At 48.2% G+C, this 16,431-nt stretch overlaps 1 long non-coding RNA gene across 2 annotated transcripts in view; it reads right to left on the minus strand.

The window, feature by feature from the left end:
* LOC133273051 (uncharacterized) overlaps positions 1–12,584 on the minus strand; it is a 36,069-nt gene extending 23,485 nt beyond the window's left edge. Inside the window, exon 1 of one of the 2 annotated variants that reach the window (XR_009744643.1) lies at positions 12,183–12,584. This is a non-coding gene — a long non-coding RNA (uncharacterized LOC133273051). The remainder of the gene's footprint in view (positions 1–12,182) is intronic. The other variant, XR_009744642.1, reaches the window with a different exon arrangement.
* Between the last annotated feature and the right edge of the window lie 3,847 nt (positions 12,585–16,431).

Here is a 16,431-nt window from a genome sequence, read left to right on the forward strand (position 1 = left end):
CAGAAAAAAGCACACTTTGCTTATTCCCACCTGCCCAACGCAGCCCAGCATTCAGCAGGGTCAGTTTCCCCTGGGGATGTCTCACAGGCACTGTGTAGCACAATGTGGAAGGGAAACGTAAAAAGCTCCAGTTCACATGCATTCACAAAGATGTCTGCATCCATCCACAGAGTCCTTGCCCTGCTTTTAACCCAGTCCCATGTCCTCACTCAACTACAGATCCCCAGATGGATCTGACCATGCAGAACATGTGTCCACACCGTGGCTGGGCCAGGGCTGCAGTACAGGCTTCCTAGTGCAAACACACCTTCACAGACCAGTTTGGTGGAAATGCTGTGGACTAGAGTAAGAAAGGCACCAGGTGCCTTCCCTTCTGTCCCACCTGCTCTTCTTGCAGGAGGCATGGTCACAGTGGGGAGTCACAAGTCAGGCATCATGGCTGGATATAGCAGAGCTTCTGTGTCGCAAGAGCCCAGATTGCAGGATATGTCCCTGGAAGTCCGACCCCTAACTGAAGTCACCTCTTTGTCAAGTCACCTATGTCAGCAATCACTAGGTGGCTTCAGTGGCTGCTCAGGTTTCTAGCTTTCACCACACAATTTGCAAAAGGCCCCAGCATCTCTGGAGCAGCCCCATAGCTCTGAAAGGGCTGCCCAAGGCACATGCAACCTGCTGCTGCAGGGCTGCTCAGGGTTGTCAGCACCCTGCAGACCTTTCCATGCCTCACTTCTTCATGTCTGAGTACAGGCAAGGAGACATCCTTGCACCATTCAGTCAGGCTGTGTAGGAGGTATAAGGCAGGGCTCAGCAGCCCTGTGACTCAACCAGGAGAGCACTGCAGAGTGCTAGGGCAGTGCTTTAGTGGACAATAGCCTTAGGAAAGAACAGCAGTTGCTCCTTCCCTGTCCATCTCCTCAGCTGTCTTTCCACATGTCCTCCAGTCACTCCTTTTCTCCGGTTCCTGTCTCCTTCCCAATGAGCTGAGCTGCAAATCACTGTTTTGCCTTTACAGGCTCCAGACTGACACCAGGACCAAAACCTGCACCGGGGCCCTTCTCCCCTGGCTCAGCCTTGTTGACTGAAAATAACAGCAAACAGAAACTGGGCTCCTTGCTGGGTTTCATCATTACTCATCAGTTTGGGCAGGATAAGACAGGGTGAAGGTTGCTCAAGGATGATGCTTGATGCCACAATGGCCTCAAGCTGTGGCAGGGGAGGTTTAGACTGGATATTAGGAAAAGTTTCTTCACAGAGAAGGTGATCAGGCATTGGGACAGGCTTCCCAGGAAAGTGGTGAAGTCACAGTTCCCAGAAGTGTTAAAAAAACCTGGATAAGGCCCTCAGTGACAGGTTTAGTGGTGGACTTGGCAGTGATGGGGTAAAGAGTGGATTTGAGCTTAAAGCTCTTTTCCAACCTAGGTGATTCTATGATTCTATGTAAAGGGCCAACCTGGGGGACTAGAATCTTTGGAGGATCCATTGCCTAAGGATGCCATCACAACTCATGGCAGCACAAAGGAGTCTTGCTCTCAGCATTCAGGCCTGGGGTGGCATCCAAAGTCATCCCGAAAGTATCCTAGGCTGGGCTGACCTGTAGATGGCAAAGCTTCTTAGCCATTTTTAAATGAACAATGTGTTTATGATGAAGCTTTAACCTATTAACAGCTTTGCCCTGCTGTGCAATGGGTTCCACCACTTCAGAATTATGATCTTTATTAGCCCCCAAGAGGTGTTTCAAAGCAGCCCTAAAGGATAATGGTCTGTGTCTAAAAACCTTGACATAGCGATTTGTCTCAGAACCCTGACTGCGTTATCACTCAAGGGCTGAAATCTGTAATCAGAAGCTCAGCTGAGCCTCCACTTTCCTTAAAACGTCTCCCTCCTTGAGCATCATCAACACATCAGCCTGATGGTACAAAGCAGCAGCTCCTTCATCACTAAGCAGCACCAGCACAGCTATGCATGGCTGCGATTTTAAGTTCCAGTATGGAGACATCAAGGGCATTTGGAGCTGCTTTTCTCAGCAGTAAAACCCCTGTCCCTATTAACCAGTGACATTTACTCCTGGCAGTAGCCTCCAGCCCCAAATTAGCATTGGGATACCTTAAACAATGAGCAGAGGCAGGGCTGGTGGCATGCAGTGCGAGAGCTGGATTTTGGGTCTGTGCTCATGTAACTCCTGCACACGTGTTGGATGGTCAGAACAAGGCACATCTAGAGACACCCTCAGCAGCAAGGGAAGGCTTTCTTTAATAAGATAACAAACCCCAGCAATCAGTAACAAGTTTCCACATACCTATTGTATTGAATACAGACATCTGCCATGACCTGTCCTGGCAGCTCCCCCTCTCTGAGCAGCCCTGAAGTCCCTGGAGTCTGCTTACTTTTATCCAAATGCTGCCATGTATCTTGGAAGCCAGATTTGTCTTAAAAAATGTCTGTGTTTCCAAAACAAAACTGCACTATTCTGGTTTCACTAATGTTGTTCGAGGTTTCCTTCCAATTCCTCATGAAAATAATTCCGCAAATTAAGGAAATTGGGCTTCCTGGTCTGCTCTGGCATTGTGAGCCCTCTTAGCTCCCCACTGTCATGTCTCAAGTTGCTGAGACATGGAGGGATCATTGTACTGGATTTATGGAACACTGTGCCAATTTTCTGGAGCACCAAGAAGCAAGGTTGTAGGAGAGAACAACAAGGTCTTACACTAAGACAAAGCCCAAGACTTTCCATATTCTTCTATTGCATTGCTCCCAGCAGCTTCCTTCCCTTCCAGAAAAAAAGGGCTTTTCTTGAGGTCTTCCCATGGAATGGCAGCTATAGGGCAGTAGCCTACATGTCAGAGCCTCTCAGGGTATAGGATAACCCAGGCTTGACATAAGGAATGACCTGTGCAACACCAAGTTAGCCTGAAATGGTGTAGATAGCTCCAAGCAAAACAGAATACTTGGTTCCCTTAACTGGGAACTGGAGAGAGAGCTGCTAATTCCTGCACTGTTCAACTCTGCCACTAGGATGAGGGCAAAACCAAAGAACATTGCTGGTAAAAAGCTGGGGATCGCAGGAGGATTGGTGGGATAATCAGTAACTGCAGTGACAGAGCAGTTGTACTGGGGCTTGATTCTCTTCCAACAGTGTAGGATGAATAGCACTCCATGCGATGGGATATAGCGGGGAAAGAACACAAGCAATGCCTATAGCATGGAGACTCAATGTATCTCAAAAAGAATTTGAGGGGTTTAGGGGGATCATCTGTACCAGCTCACAGTGTGATGTTGCAGCAAAAAGGACTGAGGCTGAAGAACAGATGGGAAATCTGTGCTTTAGTCAAACACAAGCTGTTGAACTGAACAGAAGGAGCTGGTTACATGTTATAATTCAGTGTCAAACAAGAAATCAAACTAGATGTGCCAACAGAATATAAGTTTATGATCTGTCAAGGGTCACACATGGTGTTTATCATAAAAAAGAAACCTGAAGACGTGTCTTTGAAGCCCCATGGCCAGTGCCCATCCTCTGAATCTCTCTCCCTTACTTGAGAAATGATAAACAGTTTTCATTCCTTTCCCCTTCCTTCCACTCCCCTTTGACAAGGAGTGGGCTGGCTGGCAAAGCTATGGTTGTATAAGGCTGCACCCAGTGCTGTTAGCAGGAAAGCTGCTTTTGAGCAGAAATTCTGATTACAGCACAACCTTGTTGTCCTGCTGCACCTTGTGCTCAATCCTGCTTGGATTCTACAGTCGGAATCTTCTGCAGATCCTGCTGCTGTGGGACCCAGTGCCATGTGAAACATGGGTCCAAGGATTTGCTCCAAAGTTTCTCCTGTTCCCAACTATAATTGCCTTGGGTCTCATGTAGTTCGCTCTACAGTAATGGTGAGTCACTGCTTCAAAGGGGCTCAGAGCTAGGATTCGGTTTGGAATGGCATGCTCCTGGCATGCTGGCAGCACTTGTTAGCTTCACGTCAGAGCTGCTACTCCCGAGATGTGGGAAGTGACATGTGGTTCATCTGGGAAGCTTGGCAGTACTTTCACTGCAAGCGGTTCAGCTGTGCTCCTCAGGGAGAGAGTAGGAAGTGTCCTCATTTCCCCAGGAGCACGAGGCACAGAGTACGTTTAGCATGTGTCCATGAGAGCCATACCTTCACCTGGCTGCTGCGACCAAAGGACATGTCCTTCCCTCGCACACAACCACATCACAAGGGACACAAAGTAGTAATACATAAGAGATCAAAACTGTTTTTTTGCTGGAGGGCTGGGAAGAGAAGGGTTATAAGGTCCTTTCCCACCCAAGCTTTTGGGAATTCTGCTGAAGTTGCAGAGAGAGCCTGTGTGTCCCCTCTGGACAAGGGCTGAGCTGCCTCAGAGGGACAGGAGGAGCTCCACGGAGGAGTGCTCTGGACTGGGTTGCCAGCGGGTTCCCTGTGGTGTGAGAGAGAGCCTGAAGAGCAGTAGGGAAACCATGTGAGTCACCAGGCTTGCCTCCTCAGCCACATCTGCCTTCAGGTTCTCAGCTGTAGGAAACATCCTTCTTTCCATGTCTTTTCACACCCATCTCTTGATGGCAAAGCCTAATGTCACCACAAACACAAGGAAAACCCAGAGAGCTGTGGCTCCCTGTGGTAAGATCTCCATGCTGACCTGCTTGGGTACCCAAAGAAGGTACTTGCTTGCTACTCCCCAGGAGAATACTGAGGGTTTTCCACTGCTTTATGTTCCAGGGCAAGGTGGGACAAGCCAGTTGGGCCACTGGTCCCCAAAGGACACTGTGGCACAGCCAGTGCTACAGCCATGCCCCCAACCTGGGCACTAGCAAAGCTGTTGCTCTGCCTGGACCAGCTCTTTGATCTCTGAGCATTTTGTTCTCCAATATTGTCTTTCTCTCCTTCTATCACACACATTTTTGGCATTACTGATGCTCATTCATTTTTAACGCTGAATACACTTTTCCTGCTCAAAGCTTTTCCTAAACATCAACTAATGAAGCCTCCACACTCCCTGTGGAGACTGGCATCAGACAAGATTATCCCCATGGCAGGGATTTGGCCATGAGCATGAAACAGGTCAGCTCCAGAGCTGGATTTGAGCCCGGAGCTAGACAGCACCAGGGTTGTGTCCAGACCAAATGTATGCTTCTGGAAGGTCTAAAGCCATACACAGTATAAGGGATAAGAAGGGTTGTCCTGTCTGTCTGTACTGAACTTGTCAGCTACCATTGCAGAGATGTTTTGTTCACAGCAGAGACCATGCTGTGAACAGTTATCATCCACTTTAAGGCTATAAACAGCACTTCCTCAGTGAAGGATATTAGCCCAAAGCTTCTGTGTCTGAAGGATAAAATCATTCACCAGCCTGTCCAGGTTCCTGTTGTCTGGGTGTGCCTGGCCCACGGTGCTTCCCAGACTCAAGGAGCTATCTTCATCTAAGCACTAACTGCCTTCAGCAGTATTATTATTATTAGAATCACAGAATCATAGAATAGTTAGGGTTGGAAAGGACCTTAAGATCATCTAGTTCCAACCCTCCTGCCATGGGGGGGGGGGGGGTTACTATTATTATTGTTATTATTATTGTCTCCTCTGTCTGACTGCAGCTTCCTAGAAATTTCAAGGCATTAAAGCAGAACTGGAGAGGGTGGGGGAGCACCTCCATGCAAAACTGTTCACTGCTTTCCGGACATCAGCTTTGCTTGCAAGTGGCAGCCAGATCACATAAGTCAAAACTGAAGAGCAGGAGCCACTTTGATCTGCAGCACAGAGCTGGTGCACCCCACCACCGCAGCCCAGAAGGTACTGGGGATGGATTGGCACAGAGGGATGGGTGCCTGTGCCTGCAGGCTGCCTTGCACGTTCCCAGTCAGTCCCACTGGAGGATGCCTCACTCTTTATGTCAAGCTATTGCTTCATGTGTCTTCTTTACTGGGTGGCATTTCAAGGAATATATAAGCGTCGCTGGTATATTAAATGAAGGACAGATGAAATATGGTGAAAGGCCCATAAAAATGAAATGTGTGAGTGCCTCACCCTGACTCTTTTCTAGCTCACATTTTTCTTTCTTTGCATTTACAGCACGGTAGGATCAAAACCAGCAAGGATGGAACAGGGCAGAAGTGGGCTGGGAACAGGGGAAGCAAGTCATTTGCCTAAGCCTAAAAAGCCTGTAAATTAGAGTGGCAAAATTCTTATTTCAGCGCCAGCATGACCCTGTTATGAGGTATGTTTTATTATCAGCAGCAGATCCAAACTGTTCTCTCCCCTCCAGTGTAGGATATGCAGGGGCTGGCCATTCCTGCAGCTCCTCACTGCAGCCCCTCACTGCAGCCCCATACATCTCCCCGGTGATCCCATTGGCACTGCCAAGGGGCTGCATCCCTCAGTCCCATGTATAATGAGAGGCAGCAGGGATTCTGCATGTGTTTACCACGGTTCTCCAGCAGCAGGAACACTGTAACTACTGCTCCCAGTGCTGTTCTGTTGTTTTGCTTTCCAGGTCATGAGGAGCAAACCTGCCCTGCACCTGAGGCCACAGGGCTTGGGCTGCTTAAAATCCTTCTGAACAGGATGCTGTAGGGCAATGTCAGCTCTGATGCTGGTGCTCTTAATTACTCCACGAGTCCTACCAGTGCCTTGACTCACACCATTTATTTGGAGTGTCAATGAGGAGAAATAGAGCTTTCTTTGGTAAGGCCTGTATAGGCACTGCAGTACTGGGAGATGTTGTTATGGGGAAGTGCATACCCACAGCTTTAGCTAGCATTTATCTGAAGACCAAACACACAAACAAAAAGTGCAGCGGATATTTCATGTTTAGATGATGTGCAATGATGCAGAGTTATGTGTGCGCCTGGGGAAACTAGAGGGGGGTCGGCAGCATTGCTTTCCTAGACCATATGTTAACCCAGATTTGATAGAGAAACACAGCAGCATGCAGGAATAGACATGCTTGGAAGGCAACATTTATTCCCTGAGGCCTCATCTCACCCTGCAGGATTATGCTTGATAATCCCAGGGTGATAATGGTAGTGAGTTTTGCTTCATCACTGTCTTTGCTTCGGCCTTGCTGGAGGGGAGTTGTTGTGTCACATCCTGATCTCAGCAGAGCAGGAACACTTCTGTTCTCAGTCACATACACAGAAATGGTTTTCTAGGTTTTTTTTTTTTTTGGCTTTGATTTTCATCTCTTTGCCCTGAGATTGATCTACTGCGATGAGCTACTGCGTGTAGGTATAAGAGACAATACTCGGCTAAATGTACAGAGGAGCACAAAGAAACATTAAAATATGACAGAAACCAATAGATTTATACCAGTTTGCACTCCTGGTGATTTCAGCCTATTCATCAAGCCAAAGTTGAGTTTAGTTTCACCACTTTGTACATGAACATCTATAGAACTGACATGTATAACCCATAAACAAGTATATGCAAGCATGTTTCTGCACCTCCACAATTTACTACCTTACTGAAATTGTCCCTCTATGAGTACGGCACAGATGTCAACGTTACACATCTAATAAATTCATCAACCACTCAGTTCCACATGCAGACACACTGTATCTTTTAAAAATGGGACGGAATACAGAAAGAGAAAAGAATTAGTTATCAACAGCACCCTCCAAAATGAGGGAGTGTGTGAACAGCCAGAAGGCAAAGCGGAGGTGGGAATCTGGCGTCTTGGAAAGTCTGGAAGCAGTTTTATGTGTAAATCATATTTTACTGTCTTGTCCACTGTGTCATGAATCTCTCTCCAAATCTGCATGTAAAAATGCCACCACCAAATTATTAGCTATGAATTAAATGCTGGATTCAAGCGAGAATTACCATAATGTGCCACAGCATCCATAAATATGAGATTCAACAGGGGCATAATGGCCTTTTGTTTCCCTCTGCAGAATTGTATGCATGACCCAGTTTTTTCTAATACTGCAGTGGCAGGAGAGACATAGCACTGTTAGTTCAACACAAAATGGGGAAGGAGGAAGGGCTCTATTTTGTGATGAACAGTAAATAAAATCTTGGACTGCAGAACAAAACCAGAGAAAAGGTGCTCAAGTCTCTTGTTTCAGCCAGCAATATTTGCAGCAGCATCTCACAGTTACTTATAACACTTTCTGGAACTGTTTGCTGCCAATCTCAGAACCCAATTTTCATTTTAGGTACTCCGCTTCTCCATCCTGGATCTCTTGCTTGCATTGCAGGTTGGCTTGACCTGCTGGTTTGGGTGGAAGTTGAAATCTGTGAGCCGCAGACCCTGGTGCTGGTGGGGTTTGGAGGTGCTCAGGGCTCTTCGGAGGGCAATGGAAGTGAAGAGTGCTCAGTGGGCTTGGACACCAGTGGGGCATCAAAGCCAGGAGGTGTGTGGCCCTCACCCCTGACAAAGAGCATTCAACCTTCAGCCTCCACAGTCATTGGGACAAGCAGTGTGAGACATCCTGGCCAGCTCTGGCTGGGGATGAAGATTCTGGTGGCTGAGAAACACCTGCCCTGGGCAGAGGTACATAAATATGGGAGACGGGGGGAGGATCCACTTTTCTTTGAGAAATTACTGTGCTGGTTTAAGGGAGAGCTGACAAAGAGAAAAAGGCAACAGAGCATCTACCTATTAATGTCTCTACAACATCCCCCAAGAGCCTAGGGAATAAATAAGTACAATGTGAATTCCTAAGGCACAGACACAATGGTGACATTATGCACAAGGAACTCACAGCACAGAAACCTACTTATGTCCTTACAGAGGTAATCTGGGAAGAGCAGAGGAAAGGAAGGCCATGATGGGAGGACATGCGGCTGAGCCTGGGATGTGGCCATGGCAGGAGATGTGAGGAGGAGGTAGAAGATGTTCTTCCAATTATCATGAACAGTCAGAGTGAAAGATGTTATTTTAATTACCAATAACTGGAAACAAGACAGGAAGAGACAGTCCACCAGGTCCCTAGGCTGCCGGGGATAAAGTTTCAGCTCAGATGGACAAACAACTACATAGACTGGACTGTGACCACGAGTTGATGCTGGGAACTGGAGTGGAGAGCGATTTCTAGGACAGTGATCACAGAGTGGCAGAATTCATTCTTCTCACAAACAGGAAGTGGCCAGAGCAAGGGCAGAGGGACACTGAACCCGAACTGGCTGATTTCAACACACGTGGGGAAGCCGTGTGTAGCTCCTGGGTAAGCAGGAGCGTCGGCACAGCAGGGGAGAGCCCTAAAGGCACTGGGAGGTTTATCCTGCAGGGAGGAAGACAGAAAACACAACCACAGACCCCAATACCAGTGGTCCTGCTGCAAACCCAGGGCAGAGGGAGTCTGGAACTGTGGGAGTTCATTACGTATTTGCAGCCAAAACAGCCCTATTGCAAAACCATGTGAGAAGGCATGAATGAGTTTCTGCTAACAAGGGTGGGAAGGCAATAGATCTATAAATACGTCAGAAGGAAAAGAAAGAGGAAAAAGTAACCAATGGATGACTCAGAAAGGGCCAGTGCTGTGTTCACTAAAAAGGGTCCTTGTCACCAGCTGAATCACTTAAATTACATGTTAATCAAAGAGGTGGAGGTGAGCAGAGAAAGCAATTGCGATGCTTCGCCCAGACACCCTGAGCTACGAAAAGACCTGAGGGGCAGAAACAGGCAAGAACAATATCTCTCTTTAAGGAGTGGGAATTATACACCTTAAAAACTTAACTTTGAGCCTTGGAAAACTTCCAGAACAAATGATTAAACAAACAGTTGATACAAAGCCAGAGGAGAATATGGGGATAAGAAGAGAAGGTGAATTTGTCAGAAATAAAATGTTTAACCCAAAGTAATGCTCAGCTGAGGTTCTCTCTTGGGCAGCTGAAAAGTGCTGCGATTTAGGTAAAGCTTTTGGAATTGTCCCACCTGACATCTCACAAGTTCTCTTAAATTAAGGAACAACTGAATAAAAGACACTTGGAGTCACTGCTGATGGTTTTCAGCCAGGCAAGGAGGAGATTCTGAGCAGTGTCCTCCTGGATAGAGCATAAAGGAGCTTCTATTCAATATTTTATACTTACTGACTTGAATGATAGCCTGGGGAATGCATGTCTAAAATATGCATCCCGTGCCGAACACAAGCACCCAGGGGGACTGGATAAGAATTCAAAATTACCTCGAAAAACTGTAGAAAAAGCCTGAATCGAACAAGATGAAATCCAATAAATAACAGCACAAACTGTGTCCCTTAGAGGAATGATATCAAATGTGCAGCTCCCACTGGGGAGCTCTTATCAGGTGTCAGCACAGAAGAAAGAGAGGAGGTATGGCAAATCACAAAAGGATGGGGATGAGAAATCTGTCATTGGGAAAACACCAGCAGAAAGCAGCAAATCTCTTTCTAGGATGCAATAACAGGACTGTTGTGTGTTTAAGCCAGAAGAGGCTGCCTTTCTGCCATGCTGATAAGCTCTCGGCTGCACTAAGTCTCCTACTTAGGATACACTTTGAAAAAGACGTTAATTAATTAAAAAAAATAAGATATGAAAAAGTAGAAAGGTCAAAGGATTTAACTTTATTTTGTCAGGAAGGACAAGCTGTGATAAAAGCTCTATAATACAGCCAACTCTTACAAAGAGCAGATATTCGAGTGTTGCAAAAGGAAATCACATTAAATTGCAGTAGGGCAGCTGCTCCATCCCTATTAACCATCCAGCAGCCTTTTCCTGTCCCTTTTTCACCCCAGCACACCTGCTTTGGGGTATAGAGTCTGGAGCAGCACACGGTGTTCACTGTGTGGGTTTAACATTGCTGAGCACAGGATCAGGGGAGAGCAGCCACGGCTCTTGCAGTGAATGAAGCCAGACAGGGGGCTGGAGCTGGATGGTCCAATTTAAACAGCAGATCACGGGTGTATGGCCACCCTTGGAGTGGGCCTTCTAGCCCCCTGCCTCAGCCTCTTTAGACTCTAATCTGTTTCAAGCTGTTGGATATGCATAAATTGAAAATAAGCCCAGCAATAATTAAAACACTGCAATGCCTTTTGCTTTGGGGTGGATAAGAAAGAAAAAGAAATCTGATTGGTTTTCTGGTCTGGTTTTCCCCAGTTTTTTTTACACAAAAACCAATTCTCCTTTATTACGATTGGATGTTCCTATGTTCCCGCTCATGTTCCTTGCTCGTGTTAATGTGAGGATTTAAATACACTATTTAGAACTGACATGAGCCAATGAACTCATCGTTACACTCACGCTCCCAGACTGCAAGGACGATGCATGATTCTATAACAGGCAATTAAAAATCCTGTTATGGGACTGTAGAGTATGAAGTAGATGATACATAAAAACAAGGAGCATGTTTAATTTATAAATCCAAGTTATTGCATGCTGTGAAGTGCTAGGGAGAGAAATGAATAAAGAAAGGGCTTTGTACTGTGGCTCACTATTAAGCATTTCAAACAGCAATATATGTCTGGACATCAGAGCCTCCCAGCAGCTTTGCATCTCTGGCAGCCTTCTGCCTCCCCTTCCCCTGGGGCAAATTGTTTCCTGCTTTTCCAAATCCAGTGAGAATTTTTGTTTCATTAGCCAAAGAAACCCTCACCGCATCATTAGGGACTCTTATGCTGGTGACCTCGCCTTGGGGCTGGGATGCAAAGTGGAATTATACAGTTTCTCTATTAAAATTCATCCCTGGTAATTAAAGTTTAATAATAAAGACCAGCTCAGCACACAGATGCCGCAGGGATGAATTTCTTGGGTGTGCTGCTCTGCGAGGCACCGCTCTCCTGGAAGATGACCACTCCCATTTATTTTTCAGAGGGAAAGCAAGAGGTATATTGTGCAAAACACACGTAATTGCACAGATGGCAATTGTAGGGACTGCTTTGTCTTTCTGAGAAGGACTGCTGAAGTGGGGTGCAGCCCTGGTGTTAGAACCCCTCCAAAGAGGGCTGTCAGGTCAGACTCAGGGCCTGGAGAAGTGCCTGAGCCCACCTCCCTCTGGATGGGAATGCTGAGGTTCCTCCATGGGGCTATGCTCCGCACACGTGTGTCAGTGGTAGGTTATTATCCTCTGCGGAGCAGTGCCTCCAGCCATAGCAGCTCTGGTGACAGATGGATGCTACGAGGGATGCTAGGCCGGGATGACTGGAGCCCAGCAGTTTGCTGAAGGGGGTCAGAGGAAATCCCAGAGAGAAGTCAGGGCGAGAGATAACACAAGGGCAAGACATCTCCGACCTGCAGGGAGGGCTGGGAGAGGAAATGGTCCATTAGCAGCTCTCTGTCTGGGAGAATCAAAGAGCCATTGTGCGCTGGTCTCTGCATCCAGCTTTCTCAGCATGTTTCCACCTCCCCGGGGACAGTGCTCCAGCCTCTCACCTACTTCTTACGTCAGTGCATTTCCCAGCAGATTTCCCCATCTGTTTATCATCTCTGGTGGTGAAGGATCTCATGGGGAGCTCTGCCCGCTCTGCATCTGCTCTTGTGACAGGCTCCGCTCTGTCTGCGGGAGATGAATGAGCAGCCCTGGGGTGGGGAAGTCCTGGGAATAAATACTCTGGTCTGAGGGGGACCTTTCTATGGTGAGGGTGAAACCCTGCACGGCTGCTGTGGTAAGCTGGGGAAGAATGGGAGATCCCTGTCAAAGGAGCCAAGGGGGTCTTTGTCTTCATCCACAGAAAACAAATGGTATCTTCCTACATGTTTCATTTCATATGGCCTTTAAAGACACTGTCATCCCTTGGGTAATTAATGGAGAAGAACGTTATTCTGCCTTGGCTCAACCAAAGGTGATGACCATTTCCAAACACACTTGCACATGGCAAAGGAAGATGACTAACAGATCCTGGGCCAAACATAACCCACACCAAACTGGCTTTGAGGGTCTGCTTAGCCCTGCATAATGAGGGGAATCAACCAGCAAGCAAGGGCAGAGAAGTCCAGACCACCAGAAGCCCAGCTCTTTGCCACACACAAGCATGTGGCCCCAGATTACTCAGAAAGGCTGCACAAACAAGATGTGTGTTGAGGGATATCTCACTAGGCAGCCAAATGGACCCCCAAGGCCTGAGAGGACACAGTCTCCCTTCCCACTTGACGGTACTGTGGCCACCAGAGAGAAGCCCCTGACTTCTGAGGGGTCTGCAATGAAGCACTGTCAGGAAAAGTCCTGGATGATGTCCTCAGTGCTCGCACAAGTTCTCTCCCTGCACTGGATGATGTAGATTTCCTTGTGAGATACAATTCTGCTGTTATGTGTTATTTCACGGGCCTAAGCTGCGTCAAATGCCTGAGCTTCCAGCCATCCCAACATCCCAAATAAGCAGACTTCCTAAGACACAGGTAGGGCCTGGAAGGAACTTTTCAAACCATTTCAGAGTAAAAATCCATTTGACTAGGGCAAGCCCATGAGGCATCTTCTGGCTGGTCACTCTCTCCTTCACCTGATACTTCAAGGGTATTTTTGAACTTCATCAAGGACAAATACCAAGTCCAGCAGAAAGACCTGAGGGTCTTGGTGGACACCTGGTTGACCATTAGCCAGCAGTGCATCATTACAGCAAAGAAGGCCAAAGCCCCTTGGGCTCCATTAGTCACAGCATTGACAGCAGCTCAAGGGAGAGGATTCTTCCCCTCTGCTCAGCCCTGATGACAGCACGCCTGGATATAGCATCTGGGTTTCAGCCCCTAATACAAGAGAGACAGGGACACATGGGAGTGAGGCCAGTGAAGGGCCACCAAGATGGTCATGGCACTGGAGCACATGGCATGGGAGGGGAGGCTGAGGGTCCAGGGTTGGGGAAGGGAGAGCTTTGGTGGGGATCTGATAATGACCTCCACTACTTGCAAGAAAGATGAGGATGATGAAGGCAGGCTCTACACAGTGGCACATGAGAGGAGGACAACAGACATAAGCTGAAACAAGGGAGGTTCAGACTGGATATGAGGAAACACATTCCCAGTACGAGGACAGTTCAGCACTGCTCCAGGATGCCAGAGAGGCTGTGCTGCCTCCAACATCAGAGGTTCCCAAGACCTGACTGAGTAGCCTGGTCTGACCCCAGAGCTGGCCCTGCACAAGCAGGAGGTTGGGCTGGAGACCTCCTGCAGTTCCTTCCCACATGAGCCATCCTGTGATCCTACAGTGCCCAAAGGCACCCTGTGCCCAAGACACACAGTGCATCTGGAGCTGAGTCACTGCCAAACGCTGGCCTTCCTGTCTAGGAACAGGACTGGTGACTGATCCTTCTCCCTTGCTGTGGGACCTCCACCAAACCCACAGCTACCAGATGGCTAAAAGCTGCCTCCCCCCAGCACTAGCAGAGACAGGGGGAGCAGGGAGCCTCCCAGTGCTCTCCCAGGCATGCTTAACCACAACATATTGTTCTGGGCATCGCACAATAACCCCAGACAGAGCGGGGCATCGTGGGGGGGTGGGATCGGGATCCACAGTCATGTCCAGGCTGCTGCGCATCACCCTTAGGAACAAAGCCTTGCGGGAGAGGGCAGGGGGCTGTGCCTGCCAGCCCTCCCTGCCTAGTGCAGGCCACAGGAGGGGTGAGGAGCGCAGCCCTCCTCCCTCTGTTGCAATCAGCATTTGATTACCCCAAACCAGCAGTTGTAAAAGTCCCGCACTCATCTGGTAACAATAATGAGCAGGGGAACAGCTTGTCCCTTGCCTGGCACCACATCATTCATCAGGCAATGCGGCCAGAAACGCACGTCCCCATGCTTCTGCTCTGAGGCTCTCCTCTGCCACTCTTGCTTGAATACAAATTGAACCCAGCGATGGAAAACTGGAGGTCCACAAGCACTCCTGTTCCTGGGTCACATTCCTGTCACTCCATGACTTTAAGACCTCAGCTCAGCACAAATGCTGTTATATACTGTGCATTAAAAATGGGCAGGGGCACCTCATACCAGACCATGTTGCTTGAGGCTCTGTCCAACCTGGCCTTGAACACCGCCAGGGATGGAGCATTCACAACTTCCCTGGGCAACCCATTCCAGTGCCTCACCACCCTTACAGGAAAGAACTTCTTCCTTATATCCAATCTAAACTTCCCCTGTTTAAGTTTTAACCCGTTACCCCTTGTCCTGTCACTACAGTCCCTAATGAAGAGTCCATCCCCAGCATCCCTATAGCCCCCCTTCAGATACTGGAAGGCTGCTAGGAGGTCTCCATGCAGCCTTCTCTTCTCCAGGCTGAACAGCCCCAGCCTTCTCAGCTTGTCTCCATATGGGAGGTGCTCCAGTCCCCTGATCATCCTGATGGCTCTCCCCTGGACTTGCTCCAAGAGCTCCATGTCCTTCTTTATGTTGAGGACACCAGAACTGCACACAGTGCTCCAAGTGAGGTCTCACAAGAGCAGAGAGGCTGCTGCCTGGGAGAAATGCATAGCCTGAAGCTTGAGACCAAACTGAGCTCAGTTCAACACTGCAGGACGGAGGCAATAGCCAGCTGTCCTAGGGGCCCCCAGTAAAGCAAAGAGAAAGGGAGAGCTGACCATTTCTCTGTGTACTTTGGATGTATGGTTGTTTATTGTTATATCATCTGCTTTCCTGTTTCCCTTGCCTCTCTACCTTTCAGTGAAATACTGTTATCTTAAGTCTCTTTGTTCACAAATGGGGAAGAATAGCTGGGAAGGGAAGTAGGGGAAGAAGAGCTGGAGCATGGCAGTGGAAGAAGGAGACCAGAGGCAGAATGGTGGGGAAAGGCTTGCAGGGCAGGATAGTTCCTTGACTGCCCAGGCTGGTTTGGCTATATTTTTCCAGGTTTCTGGCCAGAAACTAGCGATGTTTGCAAGGATCCTTAGAAAGAAGGGATTCCTTAATTGCTCTCTTGCTGCTGCCAGAAAGATTGCATTTATTACAGTATTACCCCTAGACAGGGCATCATCTAGAGCTTTTAGAGCTGTGACCTGTCATTTCAAAGACAACTTGCCCCATAGACACTTAAGAGCTTAAAGAGGAGGTTCACAAAGGTGAAATGGAAAGAACTGGGCTAAAAGCAGCAATGTGGTAGCTACATGGCTAGCCCTGTACTACCTCTAAGTAGGCTTATCCCATAGGCATGGAACTGGGTATTCAACCATCCTCCTGCTACCCAGACAGCAAGTGCCCCTCAGTGATAGGGCAGAGCTCAGGCTGAGATGAAGTCTGTTTGGCAAGCTCTTAGGTTGGTTCAAGATGAACTGCTTAAGCCATGTTGAAGGTGATTTGAGCTCAGGGAGCGGGACTTATCCTCTGTTCTCCCTCTCATACAGCCTGAGTTTACCTGCAGCGGCAAACAGACCAGAAACCACCGCAGGAGAGGGTCTGAAAGCTGCCAAAGGAACAGAGAACTGCCTAGTCTCTAGGAAGGACCTGGTAAAATGGGAGGGATGTGTTCTTCACGTGAGGTGGCCTGTGACCCAGGTGCTGCTCTGCACATCAAGCCCTGAGAAGGGACGTTACCCTCTCCAGCAATAACCTGCACTAAAGATGC

The sequence above is a fragment of the Pezoporus flaviventris genome, unplaced genomic scaffold, assembly GCF_033815535.1.
Source record: "Pezoporus flaviventris isolate CSIRO_AGI_PZ_B2104156 unplaced genomic scaffold, CSIRO_AGI_Pfla_v1 ptg000031l, whole genome shotgun sequence".
NCBI lineage: Eukaryota > Metazoa > Chordata > Aves > Psittaciformes > Psittacidae > Pezoporus > Pezoporus flaviventris.